Here is a 24,419-nt window from a genome sequence, read left to right as displayed (position 1 = left end):
GCAGCAAAGGAGGAAAAAAAAAAAAATTGTACCCAGTACTTCTTTTATCCCACTTCATGCGATGCATTAAACATTTTTGGGGCCTGCTGTACTGTTATGATCCCAGTAGCTGGGGATCACAGGAAATACTAGCTAAGTAACTAAACATAGACACGAGCTCTAGGGAGATGGTACCTGGACTGACCGCAAAACCTGATCCTATCCAAACACACTAAAGGTAGCCGGTGAACGTGCCTAAAATCCTGGACGTCTCGACGCAGCCTGAGAAACTGACTACCCCTAAAGAGAAAGCAAGACCTCGCTTGCCTCAAGAGAAATAACCCCAAAGATATAGGAAGCCCCCAACAAATAATAACGGTGAGGTAAGGAGAAAAGGCACACGTAGGAATGAAAACAGATTCAGCAAATGAGGCCCACTAATACTAGATAGCAGAAGACAGATAGCGAACTGTGCGGTCAGTAAAAAACCCTACCAAAATATCCACGCTGAGAATTCAAGAACCCCCACACCAACTAACAGTGTGGGGGGAGAAACTCAGCCCCCTAGAGCTACCAGCAAGCTGGGGAATCACATATTAGCAAGCTGGACAAGAAACAAATAGAACACTGATGATCAAAAAATGAACATACCGGAAACTTAGCTTCTCTTGAAGAGACTGGGAGCAAGGTAGTCAGAAGGAATCAGAATAGCACTGAATACATTGACAGCAGGCATAGACTGAGAGTCCAAGTGAGCTTAAATAGAAAACCAGCCCAAAGATAATGAGACAGCTGATGCCAGTCACAAACCTGCAGAAAGACAGCACTCACACAGTACCACTTGTGACCACAAGAGGGAGCCCAGAAATAGAGTTCACAACAGTTTTGTGAGCCAGTGCTCTATACACCTTGAGCTCCTGGCCGCACGTTCCCCACAGAGCGGGCAAAGGTGGAATTTATTGTGTCTCTCCTGTCGAACAGGGCGTTGGAATGGGCTACGCCGCTGTGGGAGCATGGCGATCATGTGGTGCAGAGTGCTCCACTGTTCCTGAGCACTCTGAAACAGGTCTTTTTAGGACCTCAAGTCACCCATTATAGGCTCTCCAACTGTTGGCATTGACTCAGGGCTCGTCCTTGGTCAGCCATTTTGCCGTCCACTTCCGCACCGTAGCATCTGAGCTGGAGTGGTCGGATAAAGCCCTTATCCCTATATTTTTTAGGGGGCTGGCTGACCACGTGAAGGATGCTCTGGCCTCTAGGGAGATTCCCGCCACACTGGAGGAGTTAATAACTGTGTCTACTTGTATTGACCTCCGTTTTCACGAGCGGAGGTTATAGAGGGCCCAGTGTAGGCAGAGGTTTCGGCTGGCTCCCACCTTCGCCAAACCTTTGGAATCTCCGGTCCTGGTTGCCCAATCACATGAGGCCATGGAAGTGTCACGAGCGGGATCTAAGTCCCGGACCGCTCGTGCACTCAAGGTCTGTCATGTTTGCCAGCAGTCAGGACATCTTGCCACCAGATGTCCCCAGAGGTCGAGGAAACATCAGCGTCTAGTGGTAGTAGGTGGAGGTACACTAGACACGGCGACGTTTGCCTCCAAATTGTTCTTTAAGGGGACAATTACAATAGGCTCATTCACACATTCGGTAGAGCTCTGCGTGGATTCTGGGGCGGAGGGCAATTTTATGTCTTCTGCCTTCGCCCAACATCACGCAATACCCCTGGTAGTGCTAGCTCAACCAGTAACCATACGAGTGGTGAATGGGCCGACACTGCCCTCACAGATAACACACCAGACAATCTCTTTCACTCTTTTAAGGTCGCCATCTCATCAGGAGATTATATCTCTGCTCGTCATTCCTGAGGGAATTGATGAGGTCCTGTTAGGGATACCTTGGCTATGGTACCATTCTCCTCATATTGAGTGGTCCACAGGCAGAATTTTGGGATGGGGTGAATTCTTGTGGGGGTAGATGTCAGAGGGAAAGTGTTCAGTTTGCTACTACTGAGGTACCTGCAAATCTATCCTCTCTCCCCAAGCAATATTGGTCCTATGCGGACGTGTTCTCCAAAAGGGCTGCGGAGACCCTTTCACCTCACCGCCCCTATGACTGTCCTATTGAACTCTTGCCTGGTGCTGAGCCTCCCCTGGTTGAGTCTATCCGTTATCTCTCCCGAAGATGGAGGCACTGTCACAGTACATCCAGGAAAATCTGGCAAGAGGATTCATTAGAAAGTCAGTGTCACCTGCAGGGGCTGGGTTCTTCTTCGAGCAGAAGAAGAATGGGGAACTACGTCCATGCATAGACTACAGGGTTCTTAACACCATCACCGTTAAGAATAAATATCCTCTGCCCATGATATCTGAGCTCTTTGATAGGCTTCGGGGAGCAAGGGTATTTATTAAACTAGATCTGCGGAGTGCTTACAACCTGATTCGCATCTGTGAGGGGGACGAATGGAAGACGGCTTTTAACACCAGGGATGGGCACTATGAATATCTACAGATGTCCTTTGGGCTCTGTAATGCCCCAGCCATTTTCCAAGACTTTGTAAACGATATATTTCGGGATATGCTCTCCACCTCGGTCGTAGTCTATCTGGATGATATTCTCATCTACTCTCCAGATATTGACTCCCAAGAGAGACATGTTTGCAGAGTCTTCGACCTCTTATGAACAAATTACCTCTACGCCAAGTTGGAGAAATGTGTGTTTGAGCAGGAATTCTTACCTTTCCTGGGTATATCGTCTCCGCCCAGAGATTGGCTATGGATCCTGCCAAACTACAGGCTGTGATGGACTGGCAAGAACCCCATTCTCTTAAAGCGGTGCAGAGCTTTATGGGGTACATTAACTATTATCACCAGTTTATCCCTCATTTTTCAACTTTGGTAGCTCCCTTGGCAGCCCTCACCAAGAAGGGAGCAAATCCCAAATTGTGGTCTGAGGAGGTCTCCAGGGCCTTCACTTCTATTAAATCTCATTTTGCTAGTGCTCCCATCCTACATCACCCCGATGTATATAAGCCGTTTATAGTGGAGGTGGATGCATCATCCATTGGTGCTGGAGCAGTCCTCTTCCAAAAGAATGCTCAAGGTCGGAAGCATCCTTGCTTCTTCTTTTCCAAGACCTTCACAGCAATGGAGAGGAATTATTCCATTGGGGCAGGGAATTGCTAGCAATGAAGTCGGCCTTCTCAGAGTAGAGACATCTTTTGGAGGGGGCTCATTTTCCCTTCCAGGTATTCACAGACCACAAGAATTTGGTCTACTTACAGACAGCCCAGCGGTTAAATTGTCACCAGGCCAGATGGTCCTTGTTCTTCTCCTGGTTCCATTTCACCCTCCATTTTCTTTTCGGGGAGAAGAACATTCATGCTGACACTCTCTCTCGCTCCTTTGTATCATCTGAGGAAGAGGAAGAGGAGCCTCAGCTTATTGTCCCTTCCGAGAGCCTGAGAACTTTGGCCCGGGTTTCGCTAGAGTCTGTGCCACCAGGCAAGACTTTTGTATCGTCAAGTTTGCGTCTGGAGGTTCTCTCTTGGGCTCACTCGTCCAGGGTGGGTGGACATTTTGGGACCAAAAGGACATCTGAGCTATTGGTGAGGACATACTGGTGTCCGCATGTGGCCCATGATGTTGCAGATTTTGTTCGGGCGTGTGTCTCCTGTGCCAAGAACAAGTCTCCTCATCAACGGCCAGCTGGGTTGCTTTACCTCCTGCCGGTGGTGGACAGGCCCTGGGAGATGGTTGGGATGGATTTTGCGGTGGGCTTACCCAAGTCTCGTAGCTGCACCATTATTTGGGTGATCACCGACCATTTTTCCAAAATGGTGCACTTGGTGCCTCTTCCACGGCTACCTTCTGCATGGGCTCTGGCGGCATTGTTTATCAAACATATCTTTTGCCTACACGGTATGCCAGACAAAATTGTCAGTGACCAGGGTCCCCAGTTTGCATCTCGATTCTGGAGAGAGCTTTGTCATCTACTCAGCATTGAGTTGAATCTCTCTTCAGCATATCATCCCAAGACGAATGGGTTGGTAGAGAGGGCCAACCAGACACTGGTCACATATCTACGACATTTTGTTACTGCCAGGCAGAATGACTGGGCATCCTTGCTACCATGGGTGGAGTTTGAGCTGAATAATGCCGTAGCCGACTCCACCGGTCAGACTCCTTTCCTCCTTAAAAACGGCCAGCGTCCGCGGGTTCCTGTGCCTACGCGCATGTCTTCCGCCAACTCCAGGGTGGCAGACTGGGCTGTGGAGGCATGGGACATTTGGGACTGCACTCAGGATGCCATCCCGGCCTCCAAGGAGAGAAAGAGGTCATCCGCTGATGCACATCTGCGCCCTGCTCCGACCTTTGTTCCTGGCGACTTATGCGTCATGGTACATTCATCCCAAGCAATTACTTTGCAAGTTTGTAGTACCTTAGCTGTCCCTTAGTGATATTACAGACAGGAGTTTCTTACAATGCTAGATTTAAGGGTATGTGCACACGTCAGGATTTTGTGCAGAATTTGTGCAGAATTTTCCTGAGATTTTCCTGAGGAAAATCTGGCACCACTCCCAGGAAATCCTTATGCGTTTTTTGTGCGTTTTTGGTGCATTTTTTAATGCGTTTTTTTGTGCGTTTTTTAGAACACATAAAGTTGGTTGTAAAAAAAAAAACCTCCCATGAGGTCATTTCCTGGTCCAACCCCTCTTCTCCATTTTGCTTCCTTGTTGGATTCAACATGCCGCACCATCGTCTTACTCCACAACAGAACCGGCTACTGTTGCATACGGCACTGCTTTTGCTGCACCACCACAGCGAGCAGGTAAGATAATGTCATTAGATGTGAACACTTTGCATATTAGGCTGGTTTCACATTGTGTACAGCAGCCCGTTCAACACATACGTTTACGGGCTGCTGTATCGCAAGTGCTGACTTTGGCACATTGCTAGCGCCGATAGAGCATCTGCTAGCTCTATCAGCGCTAGCAGTGACAGACACGGCAATGCTGCAGTCCGAGTCTCGGGGTCCGACCGTCACTGAAATGATGGCACATGGCTTGCGATGCGTCCGACATAGGAGTCAATGACGGCGCTAGCAGACTACGTTTCACCGCATTACACAGCGGTGTAACGAAATCCGGCTAACGGACTGGGGGAACGCAATGTGAACCCAGCCTTAGGCTGCGGAGATGCCGAGTTTATGACGCTGCGGATTGGCAGCAGTTTTCCATGCGTTGTACAGTTACATGTAATAACACATTCTATATTCTCCCATAGGAGCAATCTCGGAGAAGAAGGAATAGCAGACGTCAAAAAAGGATGTGGGTTCATCCCATTATTCAGTAACGGGAGGAAAAGGGACACTTCCATGTCCTTTACCGGGATTTAAGGAGGTAAGATATAGGGAGAAATTTTATTTTGACAGCTGATTTCACTTGTAACTTTTTATTGCGGTATACAACATACATTATGTTTAAAATGTGTGTTTAAAATTATTTGACTTTAATTTTTTTTTTATTTTTATTTTCAGCTTTCCAGATAAATTTACTCAGTTTTGCCGGCTTTCCATTGAGGCATTTGATCGTCTTCTAATTCTTCTTGGTCCACACCTCAGTTATGAAGATACGGTCATGCGAAGAGCAATCTCTGCAGAGGAAAGGCTGCTCATCACCTTGCGGTAAGGCCTTGCTGCGAGTGCCCCCCTAAATGCTGCCACAATGCTGCCAGTTTCCCTCTTAATGCTGCCGCAATAGTGCGAGTGCCCCCATAATGCTGCCAGTTCCCCCATAATGCTGCCGCAATGCTGCGAGTGCCCCCATTATGCTGCCATAATGCTGCCAGTTCACCCATAATGCTGCCGCAATGCTGTGAGTGCCCACACAATGCTACCAGTTCCCCATAATGCTGGCTCAATGCTGCGAGTGCCCACATAATGCTGCCACAATGCTGCCAGTTCCCCCATAATGCTGGCTCAATGCTGCGAGTGCCCCCATTATGCTGCCAGTTCACCCATAATGCTGCCGCAATACTGCGAGTGCCCACATAATGCTGCCACAATGCTGCCAGTTCCCCCATAATGCTGGCTCAATGCTGCGAGTGCCCCCATTATGCTGCCACAATGCTGCCAGTTCCCCCATAATGCTGCCGCAATGCTGCGAGTGCCCCCATTATGCTGCCATAATGCTGCCAGTTCCCCCATAATGCTGCCGCAATGCTGCGAGTGCCCCCATTATGCTGCCATAATGCTGCCAGTTCACCCATAATGCTGCCGCAATGCTGCGAGTGCCCCCATTATGCTGCCACAATGCTGCCAGTTCCCCTATAATGCTGCCGCAATGCTGTGAGTGCCCCCATAATGCTGCCAGTTCCCCCATAGTGCTGCCGCAATGCTGGGAGTGCCCCCATTATGCTGCCATAATGCTGCCAGTTCAACCATAATGCTGCCGCAATGCTGCGAGTGCCCCCATAATGCTGCCAGTTCCCCCATAGTGCTGCCGCAATGCTGCGAGTGCCCCCATATTAGTTATTCTAAAGAATTTTTTTTTCTCTCATCAGGTTTTTAGCTACAGGAGAGAGCTACAGATCCCTGCACCTCCAATTTAGGCTAGGCAAATCCACCATCTCGCAAATTGTACGGTGCACATGTACCGTCATCTGGCAGACGTTGCAGCCCATCGTGATGCCTTGCCCAACCGAGGAGACTTGGCTGTAGGTTGCAGCTGGTTTTCAAACTGTGGCCAATTTCCCCAACTGTGTAGGTGCTGTTGATGGCAAACATGTAAGGGTTCAGCAGCCACCACGATCAGGATCAAGCTTCTTTAATTATAAGAAGTATTTTTCTGTTGTCCTGATGGCGGTGGCTGACGCACATTACAAGTTTGTTGCCATCGACGTCGGTGCTTATGGCAGTTCTGGGGACTCTCAGGTGCTGCATTCATCACAGATTGGACTTCAAATTCTTCAAGATGGCGGCACGCTCCCAGCCCCAAGACCTTTGCCGGGTTCCACACATCCAGTTCCCTTTGTGATGGTATCGGATGAGGCATTTCCCTTAAAGCCCAACCTGCTGCGCCCATACCCACGAAGAGCACTGGATGATCAGCGTAGGATTTTTAATTACAGGCTGTGCCGTGCACGAAGATATGTGGAATGTACCTTCGGGATCATGTGTAGTCGGTGGAGGATTTTTCACACTGCCATCCAGTTAGATCCGGAGACTGTGGACACTGTGATAAAGGCATGCTGTGTGCTCCACAACTATGCTCGTGAATACAGCACAGAGGTAGTTGAGGAGCCACAGGTGTCGGAATTAGTTGCAGTGGACAACTTTGGTCAAGGAAGGCAATGTAACTCAGGTGTGCGTGTGAGAGAAACCTTCGCAGACTACTTCATGAGTCCTGAAGGTGCCGTGCACTGGCAATACTCTTGTGCCGGTGTTGAGCAGCCTGAACTGCAGAGAAGATCGGATGCCTAAACCGAATCAAGGCCCAAGCCTGGACGTCAGCGATAACAGTAGAGAACATATGACGGCTGAACCCATACAAATAAGGAACCAGTCTGTACGGCAGAGATGATAACAACAGAGAAAATGCGAGGCCTAATCCCTATCTAGCGAAGCCTATTTCCTATCTACCAAGGCCCCTTTTTAATCATCAATCTGAAAGCAAATAATCGTTAATAAATACAAAATATGATTTTAATAATTATCGTTTCCATGTTTGGTTTTTTTGTTAATGTTGCTTCATCAGATCACATTATCCGGTCTTCACATTTTGTAATCATTCCAACTCAGAGTAGTATAACAAAACTTTTTTTATTAAATTTATAAATAATTTTATTACATAACAGAAAATGTTGTGAAGATTATTAAAGGAAGATACATTAGCTGATGTAATATCCAAAAATCAATAACCAAAAAATGTTTTCAATAAACTTATATTTTTTTTAAAAAACCGTAAATAACTTATTCACATTTGGGCTGGAACTCTCATCACAGTAAAACATTGTCTACACTCCCATCTCTACTCAAAAAGGAGGAGACATCAAATCTCAAAAATTGTGATATTCCGGGTGGTATCTATAACCCGTAAATGAGTCATGTTGGGAGGAGAGACTGGAATTGGGTGTACTGGTACGATGGCCAGTTGCTGTAGGTCCAGTTGTATGGCCATAACTGTAGGCCTGTACGTGGTCGGCCCTGTATGTTGCCGCCTGCCCATAACGCTGCGGTGCGGCTGGTGGTGGTGGTGGTGGAGGCACAATGGGGTTATTAAAAATATTAAAAATACCCATCATAATTTGTTGGGCTGGGGGTAGGGTGGATGTCCCATCAATTGCCGTTAACAGACAATTGGCTGCTGTCATGTACATTTGCTGCTTGTCCCGTGGCAGTGTTCTAAGACGGTCTGCCAAAAGTGACCTGAATTTATCTTGCTCATCTTGCTTGGCCGAATTGTCTAGCAGATTGAGCATACGGCTTGTTAAGTTTTCTATAACTTGAGCTTGTTTAGACTTCTTTGGTGCCGCCCTTCTCAAAGCCACGGGACAGGCAGAAGCAGCCCCCATCCCCATGTGCCTCGACACACCACCACCAGAGTTGGCTGCAGCGTCCGAGGAAGTAGAAGCAGTGTTAGAGTCCAAAACTTCTCCCGCACGAGGTGCTATGTCACGTTCTCCAAAGGTATCGGTAACCTCTTGTGACCTTCCGGACAAAGACATGTCCCCCGGAGAAGCTTGGCTGCCCATCCTGCATTCTTCTACTTCCTCTCCAATATTGTCCTCCGTGGAGTCACCTAGGTCCGGAGGTGTTTGGGCACAGACGTTGCTTTCAGTTCTGCAGACCAAAGAAAAAAAACAATGTTAAAAAAATACTATTTTCAATCATTACGTCAAGCTAAACAATTTTTATATATATACTACCTCCTCAAACTCCGGCTTCCCAATATAAACTGCAGCTGGTCTGCATATGGCACCCTCTTCCTTGGCAGCGAGCTGCCACTCAGAGTCTTGAGGGACTTCATGAATCGATCTGTCACTGACCGCCACCTCTTCCTCACATCGCCCACTGAAATGAAAGAATTTAAAAATAAAATATTACAAATCCCATTTCCTTACTTTTTCAAAAAAATTTAAAAAATCAATACTTACAAATTGTTGTTTGCCACTGTTTAGGTAGATTCGGCCACTCAGGAAATAGAGTTGTTACAATCTTGGGCCAGGCATCACGCTTTGACCCCTTGTAATTCTCATGTGACCGGTCCCAGACCTCCGGGTGTTTTTCAATCTGAAAAATAACAGATTACAAGGGAAAATTTGTATTAAAATTTATAGTGAACGAACAGAAATATACGGTTATCTACAGTTGCACAAAGACCGTGTGCAAGAAAATACATGTAAGTGAAGGTTTTTTGGGTCGTTACGCACAATTTTTCTCCCTGCTACTACGTGGCTGGGCTATATACTACGTGGCCTGTGCTATATACTACATGGGCTGTGCTATATACAGTGGGGCAAAAAAGTATTTAGTCAGTCAGCAATAGTGCAAGTTCCACCACTTAAAAAGATGAGAGGCGTCTGTAATTTACATCATAGGTAGACCTCAACTATGGGAGACAAACTGAGAAAAAAAATTCCAGAAAATCACATTGTCTGTTTTTTTATCATTTTACTTGCATATTATGGTGGAAAATAAGTATTTGGTCAGAAACAAACAATCAAGATTTCTGGCTCTCACAGACCTGTAACTTCTTCTTTAAGAGTCTCCTCTTTCCTCCACTCATTACCTGTAGTAATGGCACCTGTTTAAACTTGTTATCAGTATAAAAAGACACCTGTGCACACCCTCAAACAGTCTGACTCCAAACTCCACTATGGTGAAGACCAAAGAGCTGTCAAAGGACACCAGAAACAAAATTGTAGCCCTGCACCAGGCTGGGAAGACTGAATCTGCAATAGCCAACCAGCTTGGAGTGAAGAAATCAACAGTGGGAGCAATAATTAGAAAATGGAAGACATTCAAGACCACTGATAATCTCCCTCGATCTGGGGCTCCACGCAAAATCCCACCCCGTGGGGTCAGAATGATCACAAGAACGGTGAGCAAAAATCCCAGAACCACGCGGGGGGACCTAGTGAATGAACTGCAGAGAGCTGGGACCAATGTAACAAGGCCTACCATAAGTAACACACTACGCCACCATGGACTCAGATCCTGCAGTGCCAGACGTGTCCCACTGCTTAAGCCAGTACATGCCGGGCCCGTCTGAAGTTTGCTAGAGAGCATTTGGATGATCCAGAGGAGTTTTGGGAGAATGTCCTATGGTCTGATGAAACCAAACTGGAACTGTTTGGTAGAAACACAACTTGTCGTGTTTGGAGGAAAAAGAATACTGAGTTGCATCCATCAAACACCATACCTACTGTAAAGCATGGTGGTGGAAACATCATGCTTTGGGTCTGTTTCTCTGCAAAGGGGCCAGGACGACTGATCTGGGTACATGAAAGAATGAATGGGGCCATGTATCGTGAGATTTTGAGTGCAAACCTCCTTCCATCAGCAAGGGCATTGAAGATGAAACGTGGCTGGGTCTTTCAACATGACAATGATCCAAAGCACACCGCCAGGGCAACGAAGGAGTGGCTTCGTAAGAAGCATTTCAAGGTCCTGGAGTGGCCTAGCCAGTCTCCAGATCTCAACCCTATAGAAAACCTTTGGAGGGAGTTGAAAGTCCGTGTTGCCAAGCGAAAAGCCAAAAACATCACTGCTCTAGAGGAGATCTGCATGGAGGAATGGGCCAACATACCAACAACAGTGTGTGGCAACCTTGTGAAGACTTACAGAAAATGTTTGACCTCTGTCATTGCCAACAAAGGATATTTTACAAAGTATTGAGATGAAATTTTGTTTCTGACCAAATACTTATTTTCCACCATAATATGCAAATAAAATGATAAAAAAACAGACAATGTGATTTTCTGGAATTTTTTTTCTCAGTTTGTCTCCCATAGTTGAGGTCTACCTATGATGTAAATTACAGACGCCTCTCATCTTTTTAAGTGGTGGAACTTGCACTATTGCTGAATGACTAAATACTTTTTTGCCCCACTGTAAGTGGCTGGGCAATATACTACGTGGCCTGTGCTATATACGTGGCTCGGCAATATACTACATGGGTTGTGCTATATAAGTGGCTGGGCAATATACTACATGGGCTGTGCTATATACGTGGCTGGGCAATATACTACATGGGCTGGGCAATATACTACATGTGCTGTGCTATATACGTGGCTGGGCAATATACTACGTGGCCTGTGCTATATACTACATGGGCTGTGCTATATACGTGGCTGGGCAATATACTATGTAGCCTGTGCTATATACTACATGGGATGTGCTAAATAAGTGGCTGGGCAATATACTACATGGGCTGTGCTATATACGTGGCTGGGCAATATACTACGTGGCCTGTGCTATATACTACATGGGATGTGCTAAATAAGTGGCTGGGCAATATACTACATGGGCTGTGCTATATACGTGGCTGGGCAATATGCTACATGAGCTGGGCAATATACTACATGGGCTGAGCTATATAAGTGGCAGGGCAATATACTACATGGGCAGTGGTATATACTATGTGGCCTGCGCGATATACTATGTGGGCTGTGCGACATACCACGTATATCGGGCCACCATCTAGTGTGTGTGTGTTTGTGTATATATATATATATATATATATATATATATATATTTCACTATTACATACAGCGCTAGATTGCAGAAAGGCCTGTAATTTAATTCCCGGCTTTTTATATCTCCTCTCTTCTCTTATATGGAATAACATACAGTAAACCATGTCATTTTTTTGGAGGGGGACATATTTGGGTGCTAAAGCTATTAAAGGGTTAAATCACGGGAAAAAATGGCGTGGGCTCCCGCGCAATTTTCTCCGCCAGAGTGGTAAAGCCAGTGACTGACGGCAGATATTAATAGCCAGGAGAGGGTCCATGGTTATTGGCCCCCCCGTGGCTAAAAACATCTGCCCCCAGCCACCCCAGAAAAGGCACATCTGGAAGATGCGCCTATTCTGGCACTTGGCCACTCTCTTCCCACTCCCGTGTAGCGGTGGGATATGGGGTAATGAAGGGTTAATGCCACCTTGCTATTGTAAGGTGACATTAAGCCAGATTAATAATGGAGAGGCGTCAATTATGACACCTATCCATTGTTAACCCTTGCACATGAAAAGGGTTAATAAAGACAGACACGAATGATTTCAAAATTTTAATGAAATAAAGACACCCAGTTTTTGACCAGTATTATTTCCACTGCCCACCAATGTTAATTATTAAACACTGGCCACCAATGTATATTAATTAAAGGGACTATAACAAATATTTAATACATTAATTTACCACTGGCCACCAATGATAATTTTGTGTGGGGGTGATTGTATTGTTAGGGGGAATGTGGCCGTAACCACTGGTCACCAATGACAATTATTTTTGGGGACATTTTATGGGGGAAATTATTGGGACATTTTTTTAGGATATTTAGGGGGTGGGGGCCACAATAACATTACAGTAAATAACAGCAGGGACAGTTCGATGGGAAATACTGCTCCCATCGAGCTGAGCCTGCTGCAACGACTTGGAGGGAACAGACAAAGGCCGATGGGTGTAGTCTCATCAGCCGATGTCCGAACACACGCGCACACACATATATACACAGACACACACACACATATATATACACAGACACACACATACTTACCACACTTATCATCTGCACCACATCCAGGCTCATACGATCGTAGCACTCCATGCCGGCAGCTATAAGCAGGAAGACGGGAATGTGGTAGTTTCCGCTTCCTGGGTTTTATGGGATATGCATGCATGGCATGATGGGATGGCCATTATGGGATGGACATTGTGTTGTCACTTCCTGTTTTACCGCAAAAATAACGCTAGAAATCCGCATTTTTTTATATGTTTGCGGATTTCTAGCGTTTCAATGCAAGGCTATGTGTGCGGGAAATCAGCGATTCCGCAAAATTAATGAATATGTTGCTTTTTTTTCCGCTATTCGTTTTTTTCGCGGAAAAAAACGCAACGTTTGCAATATTTTTGCGGAATACATAAAAACGATTGGGAACCATATGTAAGCGTTTTTTTTACGTTTTTATCGCAAAAAAAACGCAAAAAAACCTGAACGTGTGCACATGGCCTAAAGGGCAATCCTACTGCTGAATGAGCAGTGCGCCCTCCATCTAAAGAGTGGCTGCAATCACAGATGATGCAACAGCCAAGGCAATGTCATTGTTTGAGCCAATTTCTGCAAGCAGCAAATTAATTAAAATGCTTTACCAGTACCTCCTGATGCAAGGCTGCTGTGCTAACCACTGTGCCACCGTGCTGCCCCGCCCTCTACTTTGCACTCTAAGAATATCTTCACTAAGATGTAATAATTATAGGAGATAACTCAGGAGACTCTTTGCGTGGAACAAGACAACTACAGGGCACAGTTTTATAATTGGTAAAGTCTATATTATCACATGGTGATTCAAACAGGTGCAGAGAGAAACTCAAGTCCACAACACTTGGTGCAAATAATAAACGCAGCTTAGCAGTCAATAGGAAACTTCAGAGGAAAATGCAATCAAGCAGAAAGTCTATTAAGCACAGTTATTCTTGAGGATACTTGACACGAATAAATCCTTGTCTTAGTCCAGGCACATATAGATATGCTTATTAAGCAGTTCAAATCATATCTTGGCTCAACCAAGGAGGCCTGGTTAATAGTATCAGGTTATTGCAAAGCAGCAACAGCTTACATGACCAGCAAATGCAGATGGAAGTAAATACGAACAGCAGATGAAGGAGGATTACTGGAAACTTGTGTATGCAGCAGGAACTCAGAGCAGAGTAGCAGGATCACCACACAGGTTCACAGGAGCAGGTGTATAGCCAGGGAGTTATCAGAGGTCAGGAGCTGGATGCAAGGCAGAATACCCTAGCACAGACTGAAGGCTAGGGTGGAGTTTTATAGCAGGAGACACAGTGCACATGAGACCAAAGACGCCATCTTGGAAAAGGGCAGTAATGCACAAAAGGTAAAAAATGTTCAGAGTCCTGACATTACTCCCTCCTTAGAAGCGGCCTCAGGACAATCCTGGACCTGGTTTCTCAGGGAATCTCTGATGAAAACGAGAAATCTTCTGTTGGGCATTGATGTATTCCACAGGTTCCCAAGAGTCTTCCTCAGGGGGATATCCCTGCCATCTTATCAGATATTGGAGCCAATTCCTGCGAATCCTGGAATCAATAATTTCCTCCACCACGAATTGTTCTTGCCCACCAATCTCCACAGGCTGCGGAGGTGGCACAACACATCCCTGGAAGGTATTAGGAGATACAGGCTTTAGTCAAGATACATGAAAAACTGGGTGTACCTTCATTTCCTAGGCAGCTTCAGCCGGCAGGCCACAGAGCTCACAATACCGTTGATCTTGAAAGGGCCAATGAATTTCTGTCAAAGTTTTTGTGAAGGAATGTTTAACTTCAGATTCTTAGTTGCTAACCACACGGAATCTCCTACCTTGAACATGGGTGCAGGTTTATGGAATCTATCAGCCGATCTCTTATAACGTTCTTGAGCTGTGGTCAGGGATTCCTTCAGAACCTCCAGATTCTGTCTCATTGCAGTCAGCCTTTTCTCCACTGCCGGAACCGGAAAATTAATTGGAGACCTAGGCAAAATACACGGATGATAACCCAGATTGGCAAAGAAAGGTGTAAATTTAGTGGAGGCGCTCTGAGAATTATTATATGAAAATTCGGCTAATGGCAACAACTCCAACCAATCATCCTGGAGATGGCTGACATAACATCTTAGATATTGTTCCAGCATTTGGTTGGTACCCTCAGTCTGACCATTTGTCTGGGGATGGTAAGCAGAAGAGAGACAAACATTAATATTGAGTGCAGAGCAAAACCCCTTCCAGAATCTTGAAGTGAACTGTACTCCACGGTCAGAGATGATCTCATCCGGAACCCCGTGCAACCGAAAGACATTCTGTATATCCAAGTTCACTGTATCTTTAGCTGAGGGGAGGCTGGTGCACGGAACAAAATGAGCAGCTTTAGTCAGGCGATCAACTACCACCATGATTGTATTCATGCCTCCCAATGTAGGCAGCTCCACAATAAAGTCCATTGATATAGACCCCCACGGGCGGGACAGAACAGGTAATGGTTGTAGAATACCCGTAGGTGCCACATGAGGAGTCTTGTAACGGGCACATACATCGCAAGAGAGAACATGGTCCTTGGTATCCTTCAGGCAAGTTGGCCACCAGAAGAATCGGCTCAGGAACTCTTATGTCTTCTGTACCCCCCTGTGACCAGCCAACTTGGAGTCATGTACCAACTTGAGGATCTGCAGACGGACGACCTGCGGGACGTAGATACGTCGATCTCTGAACCACATGCCACCCTTAAAGACAAGATTAAAATCCACAGGTGGGTTGGCCAGAAATACATCACCTTCATAGGCCTCTCTGCACTCCTTCCACAAGTCCTGATCATGGATAACTCCGATGAAATTGGCATCAGATAGAATGGTCTTGGACGGGGCTCCAGGTACAGAATCCGCAGCATGGATTCGGGATAAAGCATCAGCCTTCCCATTACGAGAAACTGGACGGTACGAGATAAAGTTAAATTGATTAAAAAATAAGTTCCAATGAGCCTGACGAGGAGGAAGACATATAGCAGATATAAGGAACTCTAGATTGCGATGGTCAGTTAGCACTATGATCTGTTGTGCAGCTCCTTGCAGATGATGCCTCCATTCTTTGAAAGCCGCAATAACAGCCAGCAATTCCTTGTCTCCCACATCATAATTCTTCTCTGCTGAGGTTAGTCTACGGGAAAAGAAAGCACAAGGATGTAGCAGACCCTTCTCTCCAGTTCTTTGGGAGAGAATAGCCCCCAAAGCATTATCAGAAGCGTCCACCTCCACAATGAAAGGAAGTGTTGGATCTGGGTGTATCAACAGCGGTGCTGATGCGAAACAGACTTTAAGCCGATCAAAAGCTTCTTGAGCCTGTGATGACCACTTAAAGGGCTTTTCCTTCTTTGTCAAGGAAGTAATGGGATGGACAATATCAGAAAAATTTCGAATGAAGCGTCTGTAGAAATTTGCAAAACCAATAAAATGTTGGACCTCCTTAAAGTTCTTGGGTACCAGCCAGTCAAGGATAGCCTGAATCTTACCAGATTCCATGTTCAGCCCCTGGGGAGAGATGATATAACCTAAGAACTGTATTTCAGAACAATGGAACTCACATTTCTCCGGCTTAATATACAGATGGTTCTCTTTCAGATGTCTTAAAACAGTTTTGACATGTTCTTCATGTTCCTGTAGAGAGTCAGAAAAGAGTAGTATATCGTCCAAATAGATCACTACAAACTGGTCCAACAAATCTCTGAAAATGTCATTAGCAAGGTGTTGAAATGTTGCAGGGGCGTTACAAAGCCCAAAGGGCATCACAAGCGATTCAAAGTGTACATACCGGCATCTGAATGCTGTCTTCCACTCATCCCCTGGACGAATACGCACCAAATTATAAGCCCCACGAAGATCCAGTTTAGAGAACACCTTAGCATGGCGGACTCTTTCCAGTAATTTGAAAATCAGAGGCAAAGGGTAACGGTTTTGTATGGTTACCTTATTGAGTTCTCGATAGTCAACACAGGGTCTCAGCGTCTCATCCTTCTTCTTTACAAAAAAGATAGGTGCCCCTGCTGGTGAGGAAGAAGGACGTATGAAGCCTTTGGCCAGATTTTCATCAATATACTCTTTTAAGGCTTGAAGCTCTGGTGCTGCCAAAGGGTATACGTTACCAAAAGGAATGGCTGTCCCGGGAAGCAGCTCAATTGGACAGTCATAATGCCTGTGTGGAGGAAGCTGATCTGCATTCTTCTTGTCACAGATGTCAGAGAACTCTTTATAAGCTGGAGGTAAAGAAATCACCTGTACATGTGGTTCCGTAGCCGTGGACTCAGGGACAGCTTCTGTTAACGCTGAGTTGCTCATTGTTGGGAAGATAATCTCCTTGGTCTCCCAGTTGATAATTGGGTTCTGAGAACGCAACCAAGGAATGCCTAAAATCACAGGAAAATAAGGAGAAGAAATTAGCAAGAAAGAAAGTTGCTCCTGATGATTAGGCTCCAACAAAATTTCAAGGGGTACGGTCTCCTGATCCACAGGCCCAGAGATTAAAGGTGACCCATCCACTGTTTCCATGGTAATTGGAGAGGCTCTTTGCTGAATTTCAATACCATGTTCCTTGGCAAATGCGATATCCATGAAATTGCCACCTGCACCAGAGTCAATCATAGCTGAACTGGAAATCCACTGTTCTGAACACAGGATCTTAATAGGGAGAGAACAGTGAGAGTTCTTTTCCTTCAGCTCCTTAGGGGGTGAAGTCATAGAAAGTGAATGGAATACAGCATTTAAAGGCAGGCTACATTCAGAGATGTCAGATTCATCATCACAGTTGTCATACTCCCCTATTGCTGCTAGTACCTTGTTAGGCCGTCTAGGACACTTAGGACAATTGATCAAGAAGTGGTCAGTCTGGCCGCAGTAGAAACATAGACTTTCACGCAGGCGATGCTCCCAGCTCTCATTGATCTCGCACCTCTGAATGGAATTAATTTGCATGGGCACCTCCTCCACCTCCCGAGAGGTTTTACCTGCAGGCTCTTTGGAAGGAAGGGAAAAGTTAGAAACACGGTTATATGCAGCAAATTTCTCCTGCCTACACTCAGTAAGGCGAATGTCTATGCGCACACAATGCTGTATAAATGTCTCTAGCTCTTGTGGTGACTCAGAGTGGGCTAGTTCATCTTTTACAATACTAGACAGACCCCTTTTAAAAATAGGCAATTGTGCATAACTGTCCCAATTGGTATCTACCGCCAATCTCCTGAATTCAGTGGCATACTCAATAACAGAACGTTTAGCCTGGCATATAGACAACAAAGCAGATTCAGCGGTTGCACGGTGACTACGGTCATCAAACATTAATGCCATAGCGGCCAAGAAATCATCCAAGTCATTAAACCGTGGGACATGAGACTCAATCATCGGATTCGCCCAGGTAAGCGCTCGTGAGGTCAGTAGCATTATTACACACAATACTTTGGATCTATCGGTAGGAAAACGGTCAGCATGCACATCAAAATATAGCATACATTGATTCACAAAGCCACAAAATTTGTCGCAATCACCATTAAATCTGAATGGGGGCAACTTAGGTGGTCTAGCTGGTGGCGGTTGCCCAGAGGGTAAAGTCACTTGTGCAGCTATTTGTGTGCTTATGCCCTGAAAAGCCCGTCTATACAGGGACTCTATGCCAGCAAGTTTGTTTTCCTGGGCTGCCATGCGGTTGCTCAAGTCCTGCAAAGTTTGTCCAAACACTTGTTGATTGTGTTCAAAGCTTCCAAACTTCTTTTGCAGACCTTCCACATCTTTCTGCAGTGATCTAATTATGAAAAACACCTGCTCTAATTTGCTTTCTGCAGTCATTGTTCCAGCAGTCTCCTTTTTTTTTAGGCTAGAGTATCCTGTAATAATTATAGGGGATAACTCAGGAGACTCTTTGCGTGGAACAAGACAACTAAGGGACACAGTTTTATAAGTGGTAAAGTCCATATTATCACATGGTGATTCAAACAGTTGCAGAGAGAAACTCAAGTCCACAACACTTGGTGCAAATAATAAACGCAGCTTAGCAGTCTATAGGAAACTTCAGAGGAAAATGCAAACAAGCAGAAAGTCTATGAAGCACAGTTATTCTTGAGGATACTTGACACAAATAAATCCTTGTCTTAGTCCAGGCACAGATAGATATGCTTATTAGGCAGTTCAAATCAAATCTTAGCTCAACCAGGGAGGCCTGGTTAATAGTCTCAGGTTATTGCAAAGCAGCAACAGCTTACATGACCAGCAAATGCAGATGGAAGTAAACACGAACAGCAGATGAAGGAGGATTACTGGAAACTTGTGTATGCAGCAGGAACTCAGAGCAGAGTAGCAGGATCACCACACAAGTTCACAGGAGCAGGTGTATAGCCAGGGAGTTATCAGTGGTCAGGAGCTGGATGCAAGGCAGAATACTCTAGCACAGACTGAAGGCTGGGGTGGAGTTTTATAGCAGGAGTGTTGTGAATTTGGTTTTTGGGCTCCCCCGGTGGTCACTGGTGGTACTGACTTGTGTGCTTCACTTTCTCTGTTCACCTGTTTCCATCAGGATATGGGTGTATCCTATTTAGCCTTGCTGCTCAGTTATTCTAGTGCTGGCCATCAATGTAACCAGAGCCTTTCTGTTGCATGTTCCTGCTTCTAGACTACTATCAGCTAAGTTGGACTCTTAGTCCTAAGTTTGTTTGCATTTTTGTTCCAGTTCACAGTTATGTTATGTTTCTGTAGCTGGAAGCTCTTGTGGGCCGAAATTACCACTCCGGTGTCATGAGTTGACACATGAGTCTTAAAGTAATTTCTGGATGGTATTTTAATAGGGTTTTCAGCTGACCGTGAAGTTCCCTATTGTATCTTCTTACTATCTAGTAAGCGGACCTCGCTTTGCTGAACCTACCTTCATACTGCGTATGTCTTTTCCTCTGAACTCACCGTCAATATATGTGGGGGGCTTCTGTCTCCTTTTTTGGGGGAATTTCCCTAGAGGTAAGCCAGGTCTGTTTTTTCCTCTATTAGGGTTAGTTAGTTCTCCGGCTGGCGCTGGGCGTCTAGGGATAAAACGTAGGTACGTCACCCGGCCACTGTTAGTTGTGTGATAGGTTTAGCTCACGGTCAGCTCGAGATTCCATCACCCAAGAGCTAGTCTGTTATTTAAGTTCTCTGATGTTCCCTTGCCATTGGGAACCATGACAGTATGGCCGGCCAAGGGTTAAAACCGTTGGCAGAAGAAAGGAGAGAAAAAGAAGTCTGCAGATTTATTTTTTTTTTTTTTCTTCTGAGCTTGCTCTATAGTTTACTCAGTTGCATTTCTGCTGTAATTGCAGCCTTTGCCTCTCTCTCTCCTTCTAATCCTTGAATGGCTCTGATCTCACCTGATTAAAATGGATCCTCAGAGTTTGGCTACAGGTTTGAATAATCTTGCTACGAAGGTTCAAAATTTACAGGATTTTGTTATTTATGCTCCTATGTCTGAACCTAGAATTCCTATACCAGAATTTTTCTCCGGGGATAGATCTCGTTTCCTGAATTTCAAATATAATTGTAAATTATTTCTTTCCCTGAGATCTCGCTCCGCTGGAGATCCCGCACAGCAGGTTAGGATAGTAATTTCCTTGCTGCGGGGTGACCCTGAGGATTGGGCATTTGCGTTGGTACCCGGGGATCCTGCGTTTCTCAATGTGGATGCATTTTTTCTGGCGTTGGGGTTGCTTTATGAGGAACCTAATTTAGAGATTCAGGCTGAAAAAACCTTGATGGCCCTATCTCAAGGGCAAGATGAAGCTGAAATATACTGCCAAAAATTTCGTAAATGGTCTGTGCTTACTCAGTGGAATGAGTGCGCCCTGGCGGCGAATTTCAGAGAGGGTCTCTCTGATGCCATTAAAGATGTTATGGTGGGGTTCCCTGCACCTACAGGTCTGAATGAGTCCATGACAATGGCTATTCAGATTGATCGGCGTTTGCGGGAGTGCAAACCTGTGCACCATTTGGCGGTGTCTTCTGAGAAGGCTCCAGAAAATATGCAATGTGATAGAATTCTGTCCAGAAACGAACGGCAGAATTTTAGGCGAAAAAATGGGTTGTGCTTCTATTGTGGTGATTCAACTCATGTTATATCAGCATGCTCTAAACGTACAAAAAAGGTTGATAAGTCTATTTCAATTGGCACTTTACAGTCTAAGTTCATTTTGTCTGTGACCTTGATTTGTTCATTATCGTCAATTACCGCGGATGCCTATGTCGACTCTGGCGCCGCTTTGAGTCTCATGGATTGGTCCTTTGCCAGGCGCTGTGGGTTTGATCTAGAGCCTCTGGAAGTTCCTATACCTCTGAAGGGTATTGACTCTACACCATTGGCTAGTAATAAACCACAATACTGGACACAAGTGACTATGCGTATGAATCCAGACCATCAGGAGACGATTCGCTTCCTTGTGTTGTACAATCTACATGATGTTTTGGTGCTCGGATTGCCATGGTTACAATCTCATAACCCAGTTCTTGACTGGAAAGCAATGTCTGTGTTAAGCTGGGGATGTCAGGGGGCTCATGGGGACGTACCTTTGGTTTCCATTTCGTCATCTATTCCCTCTGAGATTCCGGAATTTTTATCTGATTATCGTGATGTTTTTGAGGAGCCTAAGCTTGGTTCACTATCTCCTCACAGAGATTGCGATTGTACCATAGATCTGATTCCGGGCAGTAAATTTCCAAAGGGTCGTTTATTTAATCTATCTGTACCTGAACATGCTGCTATGCGAGAATATATTAAGGAGTCCCTGGAAAAGGGACATATTCGTCCTTCTTCATCTCCCTTAGGAGCCGGTTTTTTCTTTGTATCTAAAAAAGATGGCTCTTTGAGGCCGTGTATTGATTATCGACTCTTGAATAAAATTACAGTCAGATATCAGTATCCTCTGCCACTGCTGACTGATTTGTTTGCTCGAATAAAAGGGGCTAAGTGGTTCTCTAACATTGATCTCCGTGGGGCTTATAATTTGGTGCGAATTAAGCAAGGGGATGAGTGGAAAACCGCATTTAATACGCCCGAGGGCCATTTTGAGTATTCAGTAATGCCTTTTGGTCTTTCAAATGCCCCTTCAGTCTTTCAGTCCTTTATGCATGACATTTTCCGGGAATATTTGGATAAATTCATGATCGTGTATCTGGATGATATTTTGATTTTTTCGGATGACTGGGATTCTCATGTCCAACAGGTCAGGAGGGTTTTTCAGGTTTTGCGGGCTAATTCCTTGTGTGTGAAGGGTTCTAAGTGTATTTTTGGGGTTCAAAAGATTTCTTTTTTGGGGTACATTTTTTCCCCCTCTTCCATTAAGATGGATCCTGTCAAGGTTCGGGCTATTTGTGATTGGACGCAACCTTCTTCGCTTAAGAGCCTTCAGAAATTTTTGGGCTTTGCTAATTTTTATCGTCGATTTATAACTGGTTTTTCTGATGTTGCTAAACCTTTGACTGATTTGACCAAAAAGGGTGCTGATGTTGCTGATTGGTCCCCTGCTGCTGTGGAGGCCTTTCGGGAGCTTAAGCGCCGCTTTTCTTCCGCCCCTGTGTTGCGTCAGCCTGATGTTACTCTTCCTTTTCAGGTTGAGGTCGATGCTTCCGAGATCGGAGCTGGGGCGGTCTTGTCGCAGAAAAGTTCCGATTGCTCCGTGATGAGACCTTGTGCGTTCTTTTCTCGAAAATTTTCGCCCGCCGAGCGAAATTATGATATTGGTAATCGGGAGCTTTTGGCTATGAAGTGGGCTTTTGAGGAGTGGTGTCATTGGCTTGAGGGGGCTAGACATCAGGTGGTGGTATTGACCGATCACAAGAATTTGATTTATCTTGAGTCTGCCAGGCGCCTGAATCCTAGACAGGCGCGCTGGTCGTTGTTTTTCTCTCGGTTTAATTTTGTGGTCTCATACTTGCCAGGTTCTAAAAATGTGAAGGCGGATGCCCTTTCTAGGAGTTTTGAGCCTGATTTCCCTGGTGATTTTGAACCTACAGGTATCCTTAAGGATGGGGTGATATTATCTGCTGTTTCCCCAGACCTGCGACGGGCTTTGCAGGAGTTTCAGGCGGATAGACCTGATCGTTGCCCGCCTGGTAGACTGTTTGTTCCTGATGATTGGACCAGTAGAGTCATCTCGGAGGTTCATTCTTCTGCGTTGGCAGGTCATCCCGGGATCTTTGGTACCAGGGATTTGGTGGCTAGGTCCTTCTGGTGGCCTTCTCTGTCTCGAGATGTACGAGTTTTTGTGCAGTCTTGTGATGTTTGTGCTCGGGCCAAACCTTGTTGTTCTCGGGCTAGCGGATTGTTGTTATCTTTGCCTATTCCAAAGAGGCCTTGGACTCACATCTCTATGGATTTTATTTCTGATCTCCCTGTTTCTCAGAAAATGTCTGTCATCTGGGTGGTGTGTGACCGTTTTTCAAAGATGGTTCATTTGGTGCCCTTGCCTAAGTTGCCGTCCTCTTCCGAGTTGGTTCCTCTGTTTTTTCAAAATGTGGTTTGCTTGCATGGTATTCCGGAGAATATCGTTTCTGACAGGGGGACCCAGTTCGTGTCTAGATTTTGGCGGGCGTTCTGTGCTAGGATGGGCATTGATTTGTCTTTTTCGTCTGCGTTCCATCCTCAGACTAATGGCCAGACTGAGCGAACTAATCAGACCTTGGAGACTTATTTGAGGTGTTTTGTGTATGCGGATCAGGATGACTGGGTTGCCTTTTTGCCGTTGGCGGAGTTTGCCCTCAATAATCGGGCTAGTTCTGCCACTTTGGTTTCTCCTTTCTTTTGCAATTCGGGGTTTCATCCTCGCTTTTCTTCTGGTCAGGTGGAGTCTTCGGATTGTCCTGGAGTGGATACTGTGGTGGATAGGTTGCATCGGATTTGGGGACAGGTGGTGGACAATTTGGAGTTGTCCCAGGAGAAGACTCGGCATTTTGCTAACCGCCGTCGTCGTGTTGGTCCTCGTCTTCGTGTTGGGGACTTGGTGTGGTTGTCTTCTCGTTTTGTCCCTATGAGGGTTTCTTCTCCTAAGTTCAAGCCTCGGTTCATTGGCCCATATAAGATTTTGGAGATTCTTAACCCTGTGTCCTTTCGATTGGACCTCCCGGCATCTTTTTCTATCCATAATGTCTTCCATCGGTCATTATTGCGCAGGTATGAGGTACCGGTTGTGCCTTCCGTTGAGCCTCCCGCTCCGGTGTTGGTTGAGGGTGAATTGGAGTACGTTGTGGAGAAGATCTTGGACTCCCGTGTTTCCAGACGGAAACTTCAGTATCTGGTCAAGTGGAAGGGCTACGGTCAGGAGGATAATTCTTGGGTGACAGCCTCTGATGTTCATGCCTCTGATTTGGTCCGTGCCTTTCATAGGGCTCATCCTGATCGCCCTGGTGGTTCTTGTGAGGGTTCGGTGCCCCCTCCTTGAGGGGGGGGTACTGTTGTGAATTTGGTTTTTGGGCTCCCCCAGTGGTCACTGGTGGTACTGACTTGTGTGCTTCACTTTCTCTGTTCACCTGTTTCCATCAGGATATGGGTGTATCCTATTTAGCCTTGCTGCTCAGTTATTCTAGTGCCGGCCATCAATGTAACCAGAGCCTTTCTGTTGCATGTTCCTGCTTCTAGACTACTATCAGCTAAGTTGGACTCTTAGTCCTAAGTT

General features: G+C 45.7%; 1 long non-coding RNA gene across 1 annotated transcript; it reads left to right on the top strand.

Annotated features, from left to right (window-relative positions):
* Nucleotides 1-4,669: 4,669 nt before the first annotated feature.
* Nucleotides 4,670-6,685, top strand: LOC143773663 (uncharacterized). Its single transcript, XR_013215288.1, has 4 exons — nucleotides 4,670-4,806; nucleotides 5,262-5,377; nucleotides 5,515-5,661; nucleotides 6,540-6,685. It is a non-coding gene; the product is annotated as an uncharacterized LOC143773663 (long non-coding RNA).
* Nucleotides 6,686-24,419: the final 17,734 nt, after the last annotated feature.

This window comes from Ranitomeya variabilis, chromosome 5 (assembly GCF_051348905.1).
Source record: "Ranitomeya variabilis isolate aRanVar5 chromosome 5, aRanVar5.hap1, whole genome shotgun sequence".
In the NCBI taxonomy this organism is placed as follows: domain Eukaryota; kingdom Metazoa; phylum Chordata; class Amphibia; order Anura; family Dendrobatidae; genus Ranitomeya; species Ranitomeya variabilis.
Note: the sequence above shows the minus strand (reverse complement) of the source record. Positions and strands in the feature narration are given on the sequence as shown.